Genomic DNA, 22,977 nt, shown 5'->3' on the forward strand with positions numbered 1-22,977 from the left:
CTTCCCTTTTTGGGGTCTCATTTAGTTGGTGTGGTGGATACTGAGCAAAAATTCCCCTATTGGGGGATTGGATGTGTTCTTTGATGGCCCAGTACTATTGTTGAGAGTCTGGTGGTCATTTATACTGGACTCGTCTGAGATGCCTACATTATTTCCTATCTGATTTATTGCCCTTATTGGTCAATCGACCATATCTAGGCAGTCGAACCTGTTCCTTGTGGGGGCCCCTCTCCAGTAATCGTGATTTAGATTTTCTCTTCTTGGTGGCCAGGGACGATTATCCCACCCTCTGTTCCAGTGGTTGCTAGTATTCCCATTTCTATTGTAGTGCCCCACCTGGGTCCAGGGCCAATCCTGAACATCTTCCCAACTGTTCGGGTCACCGTAATTAAAAGTATTTAGAGGTGGGTAAAAGAAGGAGAGACGCTGAACGTCAACCCCCCCCCCCTTTTCTCCAGGGCTGGCCATGAGGAGATGTAATCAGCTGTGGCAGGGTCCTCACAATTAAGTACAATACAATCGCCCTGCAAACTTTTTTTGGTATCGCCAATCCAGAACACTCTTCTCATTGATATGATTCTGCTATGATTAGATGGATGAAGAGGTCTGTTTTGGCTCAACCACTGCAATACCTTGTTACGCAAGGACCAGGGGGGTTCGTCTGTACCATCTGCCAGCTCGGTGACCCCGGTAAGTATGACAGTGTATGGGGTCGCCTCAGGTGGCAGATGTATCGGACGCCTATACCTATGGCCTTTCCTCACATTGGCCTGTGGCTGGGGTGGTTGGGCTTTTTGTGAGGTCTGTGGGGTATCCTTCTGCTTCACTACTTGACTATTTGACTCGACGGGAGCCGGGGTTTTTTGGGGGTTATCAGTGGGGCCTTTTTGTTTTCCACTCCCTTCTGTTGGGGAAGGTTTTGAAGTAATTTGTTTGTTTTTTGGGGCTTCAGTGTTTACAACTCTTTCGAGCGACGAGGGCTTGGGTCGGGTAGCTGGTAGAGACAGGGGTTGAACCGGGTTGTTTGTGTCTTTCCCATTCCCCAGAGCCTTGGCTGGTGTTCCTAATGATTTTTGCTTGAAAGCTGGGGTATTTAATTTAACTAGTTGCTTCTCAATGATCATGATGCTCTTTTCCAAAGGTTGCAGATGACGTTTTAGCAACAGACCCATGCTTTTTGTGATGAAATCATGTAGTGTTACACATGCAGTACATGGTTTCTGTATGCCACCCCGAGGGCTTGATTCTCTGTCAGCTCTCGGTGAACAGCGTCCTGAGAGATTGCTATGCAATCAGTGTTACTATTAGTAAAAATCGTTTGATCTGACAGGACTATATCAGTAGTTGGATTGGGTGAGGTCGTCGTGTTATGCAGAGCTGGTGTGGTCTCATGTGGGGTCAGGTCAGTGTTTTGCCTCTTTGCTATAGCACCCTTCCGCCTGCCCGTGGGATTGGGGTCTACATCATCCACATGCTCATAGGGAAAAAGTAGGTCTGGTGTTTTTTCCAGGTCCTCGCTGGAGTTGGACCCCAGTGAGAGTTGGGTGGCGGATAGATCTACAATGTTTGGAACCGTATGTATTTATACATTCGTAGTGTCCGGTTCCTTAAGCAGTGGAATAATAGGGCCCTGTTGTGTAGGGGTTTGTGTAGAAGCCAGGAGCCCCATAGAAGATCTTCTTGCAACCTCCAGTTCATGGGATACCCTCCGTTCTAAGATGTGTATGCTTTTATCTATTACCTCATGGGTCTTGGTAATGAATAAGTCTAGGGGACCAGTAATGTCGGTTAGGCTAGAGGTCTTTTTACTTCTAGTACGTTTATTCATTGTTGCACCAAGTGTGTCAAAGTTATTAATAAGAACAAGCCAGATACTTGGTAAGAAACCAACAAAAGGTCGCAGTTAAAGTAGCGGGTAGAGAATGAAAATGTTAATACCGTGGCCCAGTCCAGTCCTGCACAGTCTGGAACGGGCTGAAATGGGCCCGCCCTTGGCCCAGGCTTCGCCTCGCGCTTCTCCCCGCGCGCGTCCCGCGTTGCGTGTGAGGGTGTTCTGTTTATAGGGAAGTTCACGCACGGGGGCGTTGCCTCCGGGGGAAGAGGCACCAGCTGGAAGAAGCTAAGGCTTCTGGTCCTCGCAGTCCCCCGGTGCAGGCAGCCAGTAGAATGGGGTCAAGCGCTCGCTGGGAGCAGTTTAGCAATCCGTCGACCACGGAAAAGCTCCCACCAGCGGCGCGACCTCCCAGTTAGCTGATCACAGCGGGGCAAGGTTTCTGTGGGAAGCACCCTCCGTTGAGCGGCAAAGATCCTTTACAAGAAGACACCAAGTCAGCGTGTGTGAGCGGCACCCGCGGAGCGGGTGTCGCGAAAGGTAAACAGGCGGCAGGTAGGGGGCGTTGCCGCCGGGGGAAGAGGCACCAGCTGGAAGAAGCTAAGGCTTCTGGTCCTCGCAGTCCCCCGGTGCAGGCAGCCAGTAGAATGGGGTCAAGCGCTCGCTGGGAGCAGTTTAGCAATCCGTCGACCACGGAAAAGCTCCCACCAGTGGCGCGACCTCCCACTTAGCTGATCACAGCGGGGCAAGGTTTCTGCGGGAAGCACCCTCCTTTGAGCGGCAAAGATCCTTTACAAGAAGACACCAAGTCAGCGTGTGTGAGCGGCACCAATCTTTCTCAGATAGCAGGGCAGTCCTTCCATTGAATTGTCAGGAGTGTTGTTCTGAGGATAGGTGCTATGAAAGTGTCACTTTTATACCCAGTACCAACCTCTGGGTGGGGGACACAGTTTTGTCTAACTCTAAAACTGGTTCTAGTCAGTTGCTCTCTTTCTGCTAGGACCTACCCTTTGAAGTGTTATCAGGGTAAGGACATAACTCCTCCGCAGCCATTGTGTCAGAAGAACTCTCACCTATACCCACCCATGCCCTTTTGTCCCCTATGTAACCTTCCCCAATCGTTCCTTGGTTTGGCTCCAAACTATCTAGGATAACAAAGGGAAGCCAGGCCTTGGTGTGAGTTGTGTTTGTTAGTGGCAGGGCAACTAGCCCTTAGAAGTTAGGAAGGCGGAGTACAACCTCCCAGGAGATCCTGCTCAGGGAAGCAGCTTCCTGACCCACACTCAAGGCCCTTTTGTTTTCATGTCTGAAAGGAATATACAAAAAACCTGTGGAGAGCCATTCACAGTTATGTAACACTGGACAGTGGCAAAAAGGCACACTTGGTGTAGGCAGAATAATGCCAACTTTCTGAAAGTGGCCTTTTTAGAATAGTAACTTAAAGTGCGACTTAAAGAGGATTTTAAATCACAATTGATTTGACTGCAAACAGCATTTCTCTAACAGGTCCCAAACTATTAAACAGAAAATGGAAATCCAGTGTTAGTCTATGGGATAAACCTTACAGCAGTGAATACAAGCATTTGCAATGCAATAGGTCTCACATTTAAGTGAGTTATGCTATTGGCATTGTAAATGACAATGCCTTTTATTTATGTTTTAAAAACCAAAACCTAAATAAAAGGCATTATCATTTACAATGCCAATAGCTCAAACTCGCATAAATGCAAGACCTATTGCATTGCAAATGCTTGTTTACGACTGATGACAGGGAGGAGCTGCCTCAGGGGCTGCGCTGTCAAGCAGTCTCTTTTGTGACTGAGCTAGTGCAAATATTAGCCAAGGATTACAGCCTTTCTCTCTCCACTGTCCCCAGGGCATGATGTATTAAAAAACATACAGGCGTATAAATGATTTCTCCTAAAATGCGCGGTTCTCGAAATACAACCTGTTATGTTAATAAACCATTCCAATCTGTATATGCTAAAATCTATCTTGCTTACTTTTGTTTCATGCTTTTTGTTTGTTGTATGTTTGTGTAGCGCACACCGCATTGCTTCTAGGCGCTTGTGAAAGGCATAATTCGCAATAGAGTAACAACCATCTCAGAACACATCCTAAATGTTTTTTGCTTCCATAGTTGGGGATAGCACAAAAAATCCTTTTTGTCAAGAGATCTTCTGGTATTGCATGCTGAATTAATTTCAAATTCAAAGGACACATCGCAAGCTTGCCTTCAACCAACACATAGCATAAGTAACACGCTACTAAGCTGCAGAGCGCGCCAATGTTGAATACCACAAAATATGGTTGCAAACATCTTTGAAGTAGAAATAGAGTAGGAATATACATCTATGAGTGTGTCTTTCATCAGTTTGTTTTTGCCATGAGCACTAAGCATGCTGGGATTCGTAGGTCCGTAATTATAACAGAGTAACTGTAAATGCAGGTGCTAGCATCTTTCATTCTTTCACTTAAAAGTCTGCACTGACTTTTTACTGCCATCCAATTGACACCGGTCCATTGCATGGCTACCAAGTGCCTCGCATTAGGTGAGGTACCTGCATTCAGGGATATTTGTTTTTATTTTAAAACAAGATGTTTGAAACATCCCATCATGCGCATTATTGTTGCTTTTTAAAAAATGAGACCAGCCGAAGGTGCTTGTTGTTCATTTACTGATCCCGTAGCCGCACTCGTGCTTTAGCTGTAAACATCGTAAGCTAAAGCGCGGGTGCCGCAATGGCTTAAAAAGTAAAGACATAGAGAAACATATTTTTTCTATTTCTTTACTTTTTAAGCAAACACGGCATCTGCGCTTTAGCTTACGATGTTTACAGCTAAAGCTACGGGAATCAGTAAAGGAACAACAAGCACGTCGTTGTTTACATAAAAGGTATGCGTGTGGCCCATGAACTGTGTGCCAGGTTAAACCAGTGGTGTGAACGCACTGAAAATTAATAAAACAATCAATAAAGTTAACAATTGTTAAGAATCAGCAACGGCTCTTCGGCGAGCAGCAGGCCTTCCCCATGACGGAAGGAAATACAGGGGCATGTCTGGAAGATATCCCGGTTAACCTCACAACAACTTGGCTCTATTCCGGACCGACGACCAAGACGATGACAGCAGAACCCGACCCAACGGCAAAATGCATGACAAACGACGGCGTGTACAACGGTTGAACAACCTAACTAGACTGCTTAATCACATCAGGTCCACCAGATATCCCCGCCCCACAATGCCCAAACCCACAAATAACAAGTGTTAGGTTTGGGTAAAGTTGCTGCAGGTTTATTACATACAACATATGTAATGACGGTGGGTAAACTTACGGGCGATCCAAGGGCAGGCCGCATTCTCGCCACCTGCCCGCCTGTTGAGCCAAACAGCACAGTGGCGAACCACCCAACTGCTGCACAATTACCATAATGTATACTGACACGCCCATTGCGGGGCATGACTTGGCAAACCCCCGGTTGCACAGGCCCACAACCGCCCGAAGGACTACTGGGGCGCCGACACGAATTCCTGCACCTCCCATGAGGTTACAGGTTAGGCTCTGGCACCCCTATGTGCCCGCTGAAGTACATCGTTTGCACCTCTCTTCTTCTGGACCGCCCAGTTACTCCGCCTGCAACGATAAAGGAACACATTAAAGCTCCCCAACATCCCCCCTCAATCTGACACTCTGGGTTCGAGGAAGGGTGGGAAAAGAGTGTCCCGATAACCCGCGCGATGCCGTCCGGAGCGGCAAAGAGGCCCTCCAACAGGGACAGGGAACTAAAGTACCCCTGGAGGCCCCTCCCAGCCGCCCCGGACGTGCGACACAGCCTGCCTCCTGCAACCGGAGGGGAGGAGAAAGCTGGTCATCATACAGGGGCGGGGCAGCCCTCTGAGACTAGGAGCCCACCCTCTTTATGGCCACTGCGTGGCCTCGGGCAAGCGCATAGTCACATCAGGTCCACCAGATATCCCCGCCCCACAATGCCCAAACCCACAAATAACACACAAACACAAGTGTTAGGTTTGGGAAAAGTTGCTGCAGGTTTATTACATACAACATATGTAATGACGGTGGGTTAACTTACGGGCGATCCAAGGGCAGGCCGCATTCTCGCCACCTGCCTGCCTGTTGAGCCAAACAGCACAGTGGCGAACCACCCAACTGCTGCACAATTACCATAATGTATACTGACACGCCCATTGCGGGGAGAGACTTGGCAAACCCCCGGTTGCACAAATTCCTGCACCTCCCATGAGATTACAGGTTAGGCTCTGGCACCCCTATGTGCCCGCTGAAGTACATCGTTTGCACCTCTCTTCTTCCGGATCGCCCAGTAACTCCGCCACAGCCCGTGCGGTGGTACCCGCTGCCGCACGGGCCCCCCACCATTGCTACCTTCGCTACCTGCAACCCTTGTTCATGAGTGCTTCTTTTAAATCAAGGAGGAAGAGGTCTAAGCCAACGGGCGTAAGGTGAACCCCATCCATCTCAAAATAAGCTTTAACTTTATCCTGAATCATGTCATGTTTGATAAAGCCTAGACCCCTACGCTGGGTGAACCTTTTCATGGCCGCATTGATCCGCCTCCTGGACTTCTCAATTGCCTCGCTAGACTTAGCACCCCGCCAAGATCTCCTGGGGACAATTTCAGACCACCAGACCTCGCATTCACGCATAAGCCCACAGATGATCCCCAAATCAGACTTCATCTTATTCCACATTGCAGCGCAGGCTCCTGCTGGCCAGTTCTCGGAGTAGGGACAGTACCAGCGGGCAACTAGCAGTTTGACCATTGATTACCTGCACAACTGCCATATTGTCTGACCAAAACAAAACTTTCCTGTTAGACAGTGTACCTGGCCAGAGATGCAATGACACCACAATAGCAAAAAGTTCAAGGACAGTTATGTTAGAGGTAATGCCGCGCTTGCGCCAAGCATTGGGCCATTCCTGCATGCACCACAGCTTTCCCAGAATCGCCCCAAAGCCCTCCCGACCAGAGGCATCTGTGAACATACTCAACTCTGGGCTCTCCACCCACGGGGACCTCCAAATGACAGTACCATTAAAATCAGAGAGGAAATCAGCCCACATTTGCAGATCTTTCTTGAGGCCTGATGACAATTTGATAAAGTGGTAACGCTTGTGGACTTTGGCAGTAGCCCTGGCTAGGCGCCTCATGAAAACCCTCCCCACTGGGATGACCCTGGCGGCGAAGTTCAGTTTGCCTAGGAGACTCTGGATGACCCCCAGTGGTGCCTTATCTCTACCCAGCAAGTCTTGAATATCCTGCTTTAGACCAAGTACCTTCTCCGCCGGGAGACGCGACACCCCTTGAAGTGTGTCAAGCTCTATGCCCAAGAAGGTCAAGACTTGAGCCGGACCTTCAGTCTTGCCCGGCGCCAAAGGCACTCCCAAGTGACTAGCCAAGTCACAGAAACAATCTAGCCCCTCCTGACATTCCTGAGTGCCCTCCCTCCCGATGAAGAGGAAGTCGTCCAGGTAATGAGACACAGCTGACACTCTATACTTCGCTGTGAGGGCCCATTGTAAGAAGGTGCTTAATGCCTCAAAGAAAGCACACGAGACAGTGCAACCCATTGGCATGCATTTGTCGAAATAGAACTTCCCTTCCCACTTGAAGCCCAGCAGGTGCTGGCTGTCTGGGTGCACAGGCAACAAGCGGAAGGCTGCCTCAATGTCTGCCTTAGCAAGCCAGGCCCCCTCCCCCGCTCTCCTCACTAAGTCAATGGCCATATCAAGGGAACAGTATGAGACAGAGCAGGCCCCTTCTGGAATCCAGGAATTGACGGAGTTGCCCTCGATCTTTTTGGGGGACCACGCCCAAGGGTGACACCACAAAGTCAGGGAGGGGGGGGGGACATGAATGGGCCGGCTACCCTCCCCAGAGCCACCTCCTTACATATTTTCTTGTCCACCACCTCAGGGAGTTCCCTAACAGATTTTTGGTTCTCTGCATCCCTGCTGACTATCGTCCCTGATATGGGATCTTGAAACCTTCAAGGAAACCTAAAGTCAGGACATCACTGTCCTTCTCATTGGCAGCAGGGCCAACAGGCTGGGAATGAGGACTGGGGATGGGCCATTGGAATGCAGAAAGGGGGGGTCTCCGCTGGGCAAAACTGTGGGACGGGGGTCTTGAGGGGCAGGCGAGGCGCTGGCGGTGGCATTACGTTTCTCGCAAGCTGACTCGGGATGGGAACCACCGCATTTGCTGCAGGCGTGGGCAAACCTACATGCCTTCCCCCAGGTGCAATTACCTGCATTGAACAATCTGCATGTAGATGAGAAGTTCTTCTTAGAGAACTGACTGTTGTAGCTCCCCCCACCTCGCCCCCCACGAAAGGACTGCCTGAAATTACCCACCTTCGTTGTAAACACTTTATCATTTTCCACCTTCTTAGCCTGAACATTCGATTTACCCCTGCTTTCAGGCTTTGCTTTACCCATATGCATCATCCAGAGTCTAACCTCAACTTGGTCCCAATCCAGCTCAGGGCAGACAGACATTTTTTGGCGGAACTCACAATCGTACAAGTACCGCCCCATGCCGGACGAAGATTCCGCTTCATTGGTAACAACACTGTTATATTGGAATAAACCCTGTGCCTGATCTGGGAAGCGCTCAGTGATTACCTCAGCCAGAATCGAGAATGCCTGTCGCCAGTTTTTGATCGTTTTCTCAGGCCAAGTCTGAAAACGAGCTTTCTTCTCCTCATCTTTAGAACCCATTCTTCTCACATCCACCCCATCAGCACCCAACATCAAAAGAGAAAAAATGTCAATAAATTCTCTACGCCAGATGCCCTCCTTCGCCGCCTGAGGAACCTGCCAGGCGAGGGAGCATTAGCCTGATAAAAGTGGCGCCATGGTCATCAACACTGTAGGCGTGGAGGGTGCCACCAAAGAGGAGGGGGAGGCCGCTCCCGCAGGGGCAGGGACCACCAAGGGCGAAGGGGGCAACGGGACCGCCACCTGGGACAGGGCAAGAGCCACTGTGGGCTCCGGGACCTCGTGGTGGACCAGTGGAGCGGGGGGCGGCACCTGGGAAAGCGTGGAAACCCCACTTTGAAGCTTGCTTCCTGGCATGGCAGTCACCTCCGCCAGGCGGCTGGCTGGTGCTGTACCGGTATCCCCCCCTGAAACAGAAGGCCCACACCAAACTCTGGCAGCATCTACCTCCCCAGTGCAGGGAAGGGGGGCCACGACCACCGGCGCCACCACCTGGGAGTGCATCGAATTGGAAGACTGCACCAGGGCGGCACGCAAACCCGCTCTGATCTCGGACATAAACACAGCCAATGTGTCCGTGAGCTTACCCAGATCTTCCCGGGTGGCAAATTCAGCACTGGTCACCACCGGGCGCGGGGGTGAGGGGGGGCAAACCCGAGACACCGCCGGAGGGGATGCAGGGGCGTGCACAATGACATTCCTGATAGGATCTGCCGCCCTGGTCTTGAGGGGGGATTCCGCTGGCAAATCCTTCACTGTCCGCTTCCTCGTGCGCTTGGGCCTCACCGTGGCCGGGTCCTCAGCTAAGTCTATTTCAGTCACCAGGGGGGCGGGGACCGCCCCGGGGGCTTAGGGGGGGTTGGCCGTCAAGAGTTCGCTGGCCCACGCCACCCCATTTGACTTGATCAATTCCAATAAAGCTTTCATCTGGGGATCCTGAGAAAGTCCTATTCCTGAGTCCTCGACCTGAGACGTCTGCGTGAATAGCGAAGGGGACCCCTGACTCTCCATGACACCTTTTGTTCTTTGTCTGTAAGAAAGATAACCGTGAGCCAACACTACACTACTTCAAGAACACAGCTTAGCCACTTCCCCTAATAAGGGTAATTGGAAAAGGTGCCACGCAGGCACCTGAAAACCCCCAAACGCAACAGAAACGACCAAGAAATAAAGACACAGGGGGGGTATGACTGACCCTGCATGCACGGAATACAACTCTGAATCACCCATGAGGCCCCAAGTACATGTGCACATGACTATAACTTGTGGGGGGGGGGACAGGGCAAGTACATCCTAGAGACGGAAGGCTGACAGCCTTCCAGCGCCCCCACCACCCAGGCCCCCCGACACAGCCACCTCACAATACATACCTCTGCGAGCTTGTAGATGCGAGGAAAATGGGAGGGGGGGAGGAGCCGCGGAGTATAAGGGCGAGCCCCCCGAGACTGCTGGTGCACACGGGCGAGAAGCTGTGTAGAAAAGAGATAGATTAGGCCTCACATTACAATCACAAGTTCCGGCCGGGACCGGGAACACCAAATATCAGTACCAAGATCCTGCTGCATGGACGCCGAGTAAGCCGAGGGAGCCAGCCCTGGCGCGTGACCGGGCTCCACCTACCAGCAGTAGGCAAAATTCTTTGTAGCAGTACGAGTGCGGCCCCCACCCCACCCGCCCACCTAATCATACATACCTTGCACGAGTAATAGGTGTGCACAAACGAGCGAGGGACTGTGGTGGTGGCAGGCGAATGGGAGCTCCCCGAGCCCGCTGATGTGGTAGAGGGCACGCCTGTGAAAATAAAATTCGGCCTTATTAAGAACTGGCTACCTCGAGGGGACCGGCACACAACAGCAGACGGGGGGGGGAGGGAGAGGGCACTTATCCCTCGTTAGCGCCAGCCACCGAGCGGGACCATAAAAGAGTGTCCCGATAACCCGCGCGATGGCGTCCGGAGCGGCAAAGAGGCCCTCCAACAGGGACAGGGAACTAAAGTACCCTTGGAGGTCCCTCCCAGCCGCCCCGGACGTGCGACACAGCCTGCCTCCTCCAACCGTAGGGGAGGAGAAAGCTGGTCATCATACAGGGGCGGGGCAGCCCTCTGAGACTAGGAGCCCGCCCTGTTTATGTCCACTGCGTGGCCTCGGGCAAGCGCAATCCCAACGTCAATGAGAAGCCTGCGTTTACCATGCCTTAAGATGCAAGCCAATAGGAATCATGGGCGGGGCTTCAAGTCTCCTTCTGAAACTGTATTCATCACAATAAGCCTTGCAGAGTGAGGAGTGGAAGCGCGCTCCAGCGCTATGTCTGCGAGACGTAAAAACAACTTTTGAAGTTATTTCCTCCCTGCACATGTAAAACATAAACCCTCATGTCGTCTTTTTTAAATACCATGCCCATGCCCATGGCCAATGAGCCTTTTGGAACTACCTTACGGGGACTTATAAGTGTTCAAAAGGAAGCTTTAGATCTGCCAAAAAGTTCATTTTGCTAGCTCAAAGTGAAATTCTAATACAACAGGCTGCGGTAACTGACCAGAGACATGTTGTAAGAGACTCCTTCAGTGGGTGTCATAATGAGTGCTGCAGCCCACCACTTCTATTTAATTTACAGAGCCTAGGTACGCGTAGCTCCGAATATTATGGTCTTATAAGTAAATTAAAGGTACTGATCAGATGTATGCCAACGTTGCCATATTTAAGAGAGCACAAGCACTTTACCACTGGTTAGCAGAGGTAAAGTGCACAGAGTCCTGATTTCAAAACAAATTAATTCAGAAAAAACATGGAGTGAAGGCAAAAGCTTCGGGGTAATTCCATGCCTAAAATGTCAAGTTTAACACATACTGTACTGGCTCACTCTTATAATATACTGGTTTGATTATATGTTGTTCTACATTCATAATGTACTAGTAGGCAGATATTATTTCTTGGTTCGGATGTATAATATGGTGGTTCACTCAAGTAATGTACTGGTTTGTATGAGCAGGATATTGGTTTAATGAACAACCCATTGGTTTGAAACAGTTTATTGCTGATTTGCATAATTGATGGACTGTTTCTTGGGAGTAACCTGCTGTTTTAAGAATGCACAATTGTATGGTTACCATGAAAAACACATTGGTTTGCAAGTACACTGTATGTTTTTGTATACACATTATGTTTATTTAAAACATCACTTACTTATTTTTTGCACAATACGCAGATACATATTTTTGACTACTGCATGCTCTGTTATTTTCCGTGCATTTCATGTATTGGTTTGCAAGCGGCACTCTGTTGTTAGACTCAGATCATTTGAGGTGTGCACCGTTAAGTGTTTATGATGGAAGCGGAGTAAGGCTTTGGCCATATCACAGTAAATGCCCTGCTCCCAGTGCAAGTGTGAACTTGTAACAGCACAGTACTGAAACGAGGAGCTTTTGAAGCCACCGGCCTGCATTTCAGAGGTCTGTCTCCCAAATTAAGCGCTCGAGATTGCATTGAATGGCTGGCACATTTGTGTGGTCCACAATAAATCAATTTTCTGAAATCCTCATTGCCACTGCTCCTGTTTATATAATATAGCACAGGTGATTTGGCAAATGATTTTCTCATGTGCTATGAGCCAGAACCAATAGAAATGATGGACTTCATCCTTGAAATTGTGTCAGAACACATAAAGTGCCAGCACAATCTGAATAGCAGAAGGTGTCGTGCAATCCCTTCAGTATTACAAAATTGCCATTGGGGTTCAAAAAGCTGATGCACACGTCTGTGGTGCCCCTGGGGCACTTTCTATAACAGAGTCACAGGTGAACTGGAAATAGTTAAACAGCTCTCTAGACTTGCAAAACTTAAGGTTCCTTTTGCCACTAAAAACATGAGTCTCCCGATGTCCCCTAACATTGAAAGACTTATGCTTGGCGTGGGCATGGCCAGTAGCCGACAATGGTAGACGTTTTCCTGCCCAGGCCCAGACCTACCGAGTGTCAGGGCCACTGTCCACATGCAAGCCTATAACCATTGGCCTCACCAGGCCAGCAATAAAGTAGCAGATGCCCTCGATTTGCTTGATACTGGTCAATGACACGCAAACCCTAGCGCAAAACACCACCCAAAATGCCTGCTGCAGCTAGGTAGCTTCCTTGTAGGCAGCTGAGAAAGAGATGTTCCTGGAGTATGGGCACCCTGTATGATTTGGATTGGAAGGACCTCTGGAGGTTAGGGGCCCCTGGAGACTTGGAAGGGCTAAGATTATCAGGGTCTGGTAGAGGGAGACCATTTAGACACCAGTACATCATTAGACCACATTGCAGAGAAGGTACAGGGCATTCATCAGTGTGAAAGATTTGAACCTTTATGGATGCTCTGGGGCTTGCAGGGTAATTCACATGAGGTCTGAAGGCCACTTGGAAGCCTGCTTCGAAAGAACAGCTAAAATGGCAGAAAACAACAAGATGCTAGAGACTTCTTGGAGGGATTGGCATTGAGTAGCTGTGCCAAACTCCGGAGCCCCACCAGCACCACAGCCCTCAAGAAAGAATCCATAAAGACAGATGTTAATACTACAACCAAGCAGCTGTTGGAATGAGCACCTTGGTGGAGTCAAGATGGGCGACCAGACACAGAGGAGAAAGTGCATGTGAAACACCAAGGCTGCAAAATTCTCCTAGGGTCAATGCTTGGGCTAATGTGGGATGACTGCGGTGCTAGAGCAGGATTTGAGTCCACTTCACTGAAGCAGCAAACTGTCCATTGACTAAATGCAGCAAAGACAAATCAAAATGGTGGCTGAGTCAGAGGTGGCAATTACAAAGCACCTACCATTCCTGGCCTGCTATCAGGCTGGAATTGAATGGTGGATTGTGGTCTGGAAAAATAAGGGAAACGTTTCATGGGGATCAGCAAGTCCTATAACTGAAGCACATCATAGTAAAAAAAAAAGGGACAACAATCTCCCTAACAGACACAGCAGCGACAAAAAGAGACTGGGAGGAAAGCATGGGACTAGTGGGTGAGAGGTGTTACGTCAAGCATATGTATTTGTAGACCCTGCTATCAAGTGTGGGGGTATCCTATCACTTAAACAGGTGTGTGAGTCTCTTCTTGAGGCTGGGGTGGGGGGGGTACTCAGACAGCCAATGCTCCATCTTCTTGCAGAACCATATACAGAGGAGAGCCTGGTGTGTAGTGGGAGATCATGTCACACTTTAGAATTGACATATGAGAAGGCTCAACACATGCTATGTTTCTGTGTATATATAGGATGTTTGCGAGTAGAAGTCAAGCTGAGTGGAGGTCTCTGGCTGTTTGTTGGTAGGAGATGCTATTTTGTTTAGGTAATCTAGGCCTGCATTGTGCAGTGCCTTGAATGTGTGGGCGAGGAGTTTGAACTGACCATGATGGTGTATTGGCTGCCAGTGAAGCTTCCAGAGGTGTAGCGCAAGTCCTGCATGGAAGGTTAAGGATGAGTCTGGCTGCAGCTTTCAGGATGGTTTGTAGTCTTTTGAAAAGTTGCTGAGATATTCCACTGAAAAGGGTGTTCCTGTTGCCAAGCCTTCTGGTGATAAGAGCATGGGAGACGATGTTACTGGTGTTACCTCGGAGCCATTTGAAGATCTTCCTCTGCATCCTCAAGGTGTGGGGGTGCTGTGACGAGGTTGACTTGTGCGAATACGTCCAGCGTGTTGTCAATGATGTTCCTGAGATTCCTTGCTTGGGATGTGGTGGTAGATGTGGGCCTGAGGTTGGTCTGCCACTGTGTGGAGTCCCAGGTTTCAGTGTTTTTTCTAAAGATCACTACTCATGTCTTATCAGTGTTAATCTTGAAAAAGGTACAACTCATTCTAGGTCAGTTTAAAAGCAGCCCTGTATTGCGTGCCTGCTTTTAAAATGTACACTGTGTCAAACTCGACTTTGGTGTTTGAGGCTCTTGCAAATTGATAAATTACAATATTTTGGCTCAGTGGTCTGCGGTAAGTTACTTATAAGGAGGACCCTTATAAAATAGGTTGTATATGCCCAGAGGGTAGAGAAATTGCATTTTACTCTTCCCTCGTTATAGTAAAGTGCTTCACAAAATCGGCCTTTGTGCTAGGAGCACTGTGCAGTGAGGATCTACAATATCTGCACATATTCATAACCCCTAAAGTCTCCCCTTGGTGTCCCATGGGTGGGGGTACTGTAGATATAGACAGGGGCATTATAAAAATCCTTTATAAGCCCTGGTTTTGGACAAATTGACCAGTTAATTTTCTCCATTGCAGATCCTCAGCCACATGGGTTAACATGGCAATAAGTTATTCATTAATGAATAATGCTAGGGATTACAGAAAATATCATTCAAGGACTTAGAAGAATGGTATTGATAAATCCAAAAATATGCAATTGTTGAATTTATCGTAACATGTACAGAAGAAAAGCAATTCGACTTTCTTGTCTGTAAGACAAAATTCAGCCTTCCAGTGGTTTGCTCGGATTAGTCAGAGTTAAGTGGATTAGCCAGGCTTTTGGTGAAGTGATAAGTGGTACCCAGGGTGAGGATCCATCCTGGGAGGAGAGGGTTTTAATCCACAGTAATGAATAAATGAAGGAATTGTATAAAGCAAGCAGCTACTCAACAAGGGTGTCCTAGCGCTAGAGGTTCACGCATGACTGCTGAGAGGTACAATTAGATTTTAAAGAGCAGGGTTTTCAGATGCTTCTTAAAGGATGACAAATCAGTTGTTCCTCCAGTGTGACCGGTAGTTGGTTCCATTTTTGAGCACCCAGGAAATGAAAAACGAGCCCTCTGTGACAAGCGAACTTTGGGGATGCAAGGAAGGTCAGAGAAGGACCATGCACTCATGGCATGGAGGGCTTTGAAGGATATTAACATAGCTTAAACTTTATCCTTTACTTCACTGGATGCCAGTGTTATGTCTTGAGATAATGGGCCATGTGAGACCTGCGTTTCAGCCTAAAGATCGCCCTGGCCGATGAGTTTTGCACCACCTGGAGGTGCTGGAGGAGGAAACCCAGTAGGCCAAAGTATAGGACATTGGCATTTTCCAACCTAGACGTCACCAGAGCCTGAACCACTATCTTCCTGGAGTCAGGTGAAAGGAGCGGAAGACATTTTTTAAGCATGCGGAGTACGCCCAAAAGGTACCCACCTGTGCCTGGACTTGGGAGCTCATAGAGAGGGCATTATCAATGTCGATGCCCAGGTCCTTAACTGTGGTTTGTGCTAAGTTTGGGGGGGACAATTAATCAGCCACCAATGACTCCAATTGTTTACAGAAGGTGGGCCAAAGAAATACAATATCTGATTTGTCAGGATTGCATTTAAGCTGGTTTGTCCTCATCCAGTTAAAAAACTTCGTGAGACAGGATCTGATTGTGTCACCTTCGAAATCTACACCTTTACCACAAGAAACGATCAGCTGTGTGTCATCAGCATGCAAAATTATCTTGGCCCATTGGCCTCAACCAGGGGTGCGAGGCTATACATATATACGTTAAAAAGAGTCGGGCTCAGGATGGAGCCCTGAGGGACTCCTACATTTATTTTGGGCATGGGGTTGCAAAAGGGGAAATCCATATTTCCTGATTTCTATCCTTCAGAAAGGATGTTATCCAGGTTAATTCCAAACTCCCAATGCCTAAATTACTCAGTTAATCAAAGAGCTTCTCATGTGGGATCGTGTTGAATGCCGCCTACAGGTCAAGTAGTATGAGGATCGCTCTTCTCCCCTGGTCAAGCTTATCCTTAAGGCACTCCATCACCTCCAACAGAGATTTCTCAGTGCTGAAATTAGCCCTGAAGCCAGGTTGTGACTTTCAGCATAATCTGTGATCCCTCTGTTGACACATTTCTCCAGTACTTTGGAGAAAGCTGGGGGGAGGTAAATTGGCCTATAATTCAAAAGGACTTTGGGATCCGTGGTTGGTTTTTTAAGGAGCTGTAAGATTTTCATCTGCTCCCAGAGGGTTGTCTGATGTCTGAGGAAAGCGATGTGTTTAGCACCTTATTTTCTGTGAGTTACCAGAGCAAGGGGGAGGGGTTGTGAACCATGAGATTTAAAGGAAGAAGGGGACAGGCAGAAGAATCCAGGTCGATTTACCTCCATCCCCTATAAACCCAGCTAGATGGTAGGCTTAAGGAAGGAGACTATGGAGATGGCCGGGGAGGGAGACTATGGAGATGGGCCATCCTGGAAGTTGGTTTAGCTCTTGCTTCTCTTCTGAGACTTCAGCCATATTGAATTTTGGAAGAATAGAGCTTTATGGGAGGCATTGTGCCACACTTTGGAGGAAATGGTCATGCTCTGCGATGTTGCTCTGCAACTCATTGGACAGGCGTGCCCTCTTGATTGACATCAGAGAACACAGAATATGTGCATGAGAGGGGCAGAGCCTTTCAGATCTGCTTCTTGAAAGAAGAGAAGAAGAAAGGTACATGCTGGAAGTTTGATTTGCACTCTGACTGACTATGCCTGCTGCACAACCTGGAACTAGAACCCTGTGGAACAAACTTGCTTCAAAAAGACTAAAGAGTGGGCTCCCTGCAACATACAGGTTAACAGAGCTCGCATGAATCATCTCCACCAAGAATCCCCAGCCTGAAGTGCTACCAGTGGTTTGCTAAGGGGTTTGTCCAAGTGTACTGCGGTCACTGAAGTCCCTAACTTTCAAGGACCATCATGAAGCTTTAGACCCTTGGAATGAGTTTTTGACTCTTTGGGACCCCCAGAGAAACTTCAAGAAGAAGTTCGATAAACTGGGAGAAGTTTGGACCAACTTTGGAAAAAAGCTTAATAAGTGGACCCACTCGATCAGGCCAGCTCTGCTGATCCGACTTCCAGCGTTTGTCCGGGGGCTGGTTGAAACCCAATTCGGCAAACCCTCACTTAATACGGTCTGGTGAAGAGCAACGAGGGACCTCGGGAGAAAAAGCTTTGTAAAAGTTCTAAGTCCAAAGTTAACCAACTTTACTGGCCCCAACCACGAGTGTCAAGCCACCCACCTTCATCCACGAGCTGGCCTGGATCCAAGGTTTGTCCCAATGGAAAGCACTGGAGGTCTGAGTTCCATAGTTTTGACCAGGTGCTCAACACAAGGCAAGGCAAGCTGGCGAAACCTCACCGAGTCCGGACTAGTTGAGAGCTTCAAGGGACCATGAGAGAAAAAAGCTCCAGAGAAGTTTCTAAGTCAGAATGTAAAAACTTTGACTGAAGCTTACAGCGAGGGATAGCCATGCAGAGCTCTACTGTGGCCCACCTGAAACTTTGACTTTGTTCAAGTCTAGTGCTAAATCCTAAAAAATTCATATCTCTGGTTCCCTAAATTGGATTTTTGTTTATTTTGGTGCCATTTTAAAGGTAAAAATATTTCCTATTTTTAAAAATTGGTGATGTATTTTTATTGTGTGTTGTGTCTTAATTATTTACTGAATTGGTGTTTTTAAATGCTTTACATACCAGTCTCTGTGGTTAAGTCAGCCTGCCCGCAGCCAAGCTACCAAGGTTGAGCATGGGAATAATTTTCTGAGACCTATTCTGAGCCCTAAACTGCGTTTCTAGTGGCCTTTTGTTCCAGAGGTAGATGCAGCTTTATTTGATGACCTGGAGGGAGTATCAGAAATGGAACAATTCATAACCCCCAGGGAGAGAACTGTTTTTTTAGGTGGTAGGAGCTCAAGAAATGGCTCGAATGTGCTGCAGTAATCTATAAGGACAACAAAAGCTGGACCATAAGGAAAGAATGCACAATTTTATAAATGGCATCCCAGTAGCCCCAAGATTGACTAAAACCTCACAACTTAGAAGGTCTCCAAGGCAATATTGCAAGTACAATCAGGGGAAATGTTGGGTCCCAATGGAATGAAAGTGGGATTTTTACATGCTATGCAGATCTGCATGCCTCTTATCTACTACTGATGGATTCCACACCTATAAGGGTGGGCAAGCTAACATTGAACTCAAATAAACAATTATTAGCACCATCCCTAAACCAAGAAAGCCCCCTGTAGTTGTAAGTCATTTGAACCAACCTCCATAAATGTGGAATCTAAAATCCTTCCTAAAATATTAATCAACAGATTTGTCACAGTCATCAGCTCATTATTCTACGTGGAAGACTGTGGATTTATGCCACAGAGGGCTACTTCTCATAAAATTCAAAGAGTTTTCAAAGCCTTGTTTTCAGCCCACACGTTAAATAATTCACTAGTACACCTCATAGTAAATATCATCTAGGCTTTTCACAATAAAAGGTCAGATTAACTATTACAGTCCAAAACTGGATAAGCATGTGACCAGGATGCATTGTGTGGGTAAATCTATTATAAAATGACCCAAGAGCCAGAGTCAAGGTCACTGGAGCATTTTCAGTATCATTTGACATTGGCACCCAATAGGGATGGCTCCTTTCACCACTGCTCTTTAAACTGGCCATGGAACCACTGTCATACTGAAATAGAGGGGGCATGATTGTTTCAGGCATCAGATGCAGCCAAGGATTTGAAGAGTGAGTATTGTTATATGCTGACAATCTATTGGTATACTTTAGTGACCCAAACCTCTCTGGCCACAGCTTACATAAAATATTCACCGATTTGGAGAGAGGGAAAGACTGAATATGAACTAGATCAAATCCATTGTCTTCCAAGTGTATAGACTAGTCGAGGTGATAAAATTGACGAGGGCTTTAGGCCTTCCAGTGGCCCTGGAGTGATTTCAGCACCGGGAGGTATGGCTAGCAAAGTTTGAAGCCCAAACATGGTCAAGAAACATCCCCCCTAATATTAAAAGTGACCTACATCACTAGACACACTTGATGGGCTGAGAAGCACTAATAAAATGGCAAAACTTCTTCAACTCCTATATGTAGTACATAATTATCCTTATAGGCTGACCGTACAGTTTTTAGATTAATACATTTCCTACTTTGAATGTTCATATGGAAAAAAGGAGAACTGGACTTTCTCTGGCCATGTATTGTAAGCCAACGTTGGCAGGTGATGTAGATATGCAGATACCTGCCCTCTCATCTAAGTGTGGTTAATGACTGCCTGCTCAACTCTGACCCGACCTGTTGCAGTGAACCATGGGTAGTGAGAGATAAGTACCCTCTCAATTTCTTAAATGAAGGCAAATAGCTGACAGAGTTTCCCCAGTAACCGTTGTGTAACTGGCAGCACAGAGGCACATGCTATGTTTGATAGAATTGATGGTAAACTTCCAGCAAATACACAAACGGTGATGGGAGGAATGCTTGCAATTTGTGTAACCACTGACAATAGCTCAGGGTAGCATCCCAACACATTGTTCTGTAGTATCGGGTTCCCAAGGCCTACATGCTCCGAAGATAACCCACTTACATTGAAAGAACTGTTGGCACGGAAACTGAAAAGTACAAAGAACAAGTTTATTAAGACCCCATGGGGTGGTGGTACATTCCTACAGCACCCTTCGGTAATGCAAGAAGTATCACCCCTAACATCGGTGTGACCCGTTCTTTTATACAATTTACAGGTAATAAAAAGATAGGCGGTACAGAGTTACAGAGCGTTATGTACATATATGGTCATTTTTGGAACACAGCCAGCTCATGGGAGGGGTTACAACTAAGCATGGGCGAATTTTGAGAATCTCGCATTCGTGAATTTTGCGGATTTGCGAACTCGCAATCCGCAAAATCCGCGAATTCTCGCGAATTTGCGGATTTTTTTTTTTTGTGTTTGCGCGGGTTTCTGCCAGTTCGCGAGGGTTTTGTGCACTTTCGCAAATTGCGAACTTACCTGTCGGGTCGCAAGTTTCGCGAACTCGTTGTTTCTACGTGTCCAGCCTGTTTGGGACACTCTTCTTCATCACTGCCACTCTCTGTCACCACTGCCACTCTCTGACTACTCATGCCACCCTCTGGCCCACCCATGCCACCCTCTGTTTCATCACAGCACCCTCTGGTTGTCCAGTCAGTGTACATTATTGTGGCAACGCAAGCACACCTTCCCTGCCTCAAGTGACCTGAATTAATTTGGGGCTGATTAATGTGTCACAGAATATTTTTTTAAGCTGGCACCTGCTTCCTTAGTGCTTCCTGATTAGTGATCTTTTGCACTTGCTAAGTGCTTTCATTGTTGCAAAATTAGTTACAACACCTGCCCTGCCCCAACTGACAATAATGAATTAGGGGCTGATTAATGGATTTGAACTTCCAGCCTGGCTCCTGCTTGTCTCCCTTAGCTGTAATTCAGGACCTTTGTGGCATATGTGTAACTATTCTGAGGTTCAGAGCAGGGTCACATAATAGTTGCAACTGGCAACTGAACTCTGGAGGGGCCCCTCAGGAAGCACTACAGGAAATGGCTACTAATGATGAGCCTGAACTTTTGAACCTGGTAAGTAGTTTCAGTTTTGCTAAGATCGTATTTCTGCAATTTTGCACTTATTCGCGGGGCGGGAAGTTGTACTGGGAAGCCGCGAACTCACGCGAGCAGTGCGAGCAAAATCTGCTGCTCGCGGATTTGCGGATTTTGCGGGAGATTCGCGAATCTCGCGGATTGCGAATTTACCGAAAATCCGCAAAATCCGCGAGCGAAACGGATTTTCCGCCCATGCTTAGTTACAACCCCGCTGGTCAGTTTGGCGGCACATTCCTGAGGGGTGACTGGTCAGTTGGGACTGCGCATGTACAGGCTTGACCGTTACTAAAAATAGCCTGTTGCTGGGCAAACTCGAGTGGTCAGTGGTACGGACAACGGACTAAAGGGCACGCTAGCCACGAGGCCGCTCATGATCTAAGATGCCCGCTGCAACATACAAAATGGCGTTTCCAAGTATAGCCAATTTAAGAGGAAAAAACGTGTAGCACAGCTAAGCGCTAACTCGGCCATTGTCAAATTACGACAGTTCTTTTGCTCACCATCCCACTTCAGTTTGAACCCAGCCAAATGCGAATCAGCCGTAACCCTGCTACTCATGGCAGCACTCCAGTCCGAACTGCCAAGCCAGGTCCTCCCTGAACTGAAACACAAGCAACCCAGAACCAGGTTTGCCCTAGTTATGTTCTAATCAGCCAGGTACAGCTTGGATCCAGTGACATAGTGAGCACAGGACCCATGTTAGTGCATACCTGCGCCACTTAGTGCAGTACATGAAAGACACAAAAGGTGATGGCAGGAATGCTTGCAATTTGTCTAACCACTGGCACTTGTGGGGGCAACGTCCCAGCCCATTTTTCTTTTAATCACCATGTCACCTCAGTTTGGACCCAAATCGGACCAAACTGGTCCAACCTGTTCTAGGATGGTTGTGTTCCGATTCAGGCATGGGCTTAGCCTGGAAGTTAAGGCTGGACTGTTCCTGCTGGAGCAAGTTCAAAACTGATTTGCATATGGCTTTGCCAAAACAAAGGTGGAATTTGCTGCAAAAATCACGATGGACTGGTATCCACCCGAGTAATTACCAGTGGCTGAGGTTAATTAATGCATTCCATCCATCACTTTTTTGCATACTTTAGTGTGTTGCCCTGAGTGGGATGAGTATGCCTAGACGTGGGTCCCATGCACACTGTGTCTGTAGAACCAAGCTATACCTGGCTGATGAGCCCTACCTACAGCAAAACCGGTCCTAGATCGCTTGTATTCTTGTACTAGGAGAACCTGGCCTGACAGTTCGGGCTGGACTGTTCCAACTGGAGCAGAGTCAAGACTGATTTACTTAAGGCTGGATCCAACCTTCGGTGGCATGTTGTGCAAAAAAAAATGTATATACTGGGATGCAGCCCGAGTAAATACCAGTGTCTGAAATAATTGATGCATTCCATTCATTACTTTTTTGTATACTTAAGTGAGTCACTCTAAATGGAATGGTCATTCCCAGCCATGTATTCCATGCACACTGTGTCACTGGAACTTGGCCGATGAGTCCTAACTAGGGTGAAACCGGTCCTAGGTTGCTTAGGTTCCGGTTCAGAGAAGACCTGGCCTGGCAGTCTGGGCTTGACTGTTCCCACTGGAGCAAGGTGGTCAATATTGATTTGCATATGACTGGGTCTATTTAGGTGGCATTTTCTGCAAAAACAATTATGAACTTAGATACAACCCTTAGTAATTACCAGTGTTGAAATTATTTAGGCATGCCATCCATTGCTTTTTTGTATACTTTAGTTTGTTGCATTAAGAGGGATGACATACCCTAACTTGGGTCCCACGCACACTGTGTCACTGGAACCAAAGTAAATCCATTAGAAGCTAAACTTACACTTGAGGAACTTCCAGCTGATATAATTTACAGTGTAGTGCTTTAGTGATAAATACCCCAGACACATTTCCTAAATGGAGGGAGGCATGCAAGTTGGATATTAGAGCAACTGAAGATACCTAATGAACGATGGCACACACGGCCTCATGACAAATAGAC

This window comes from Lissotriton vulgaris, chromosome 4_1 (assembly GCF_964263255.1).
Source record: "Lissotriton vulgaris chromosome 4_1, aLisVul1.2, whole genome shotgun sequence".
Classification (NCBI taxonomy): Eukaryota; Metazoa; Chordata; class Amphibia; order Caudata; family Salamandridae; genus Lissotriton; species Lissotriton vulgaris.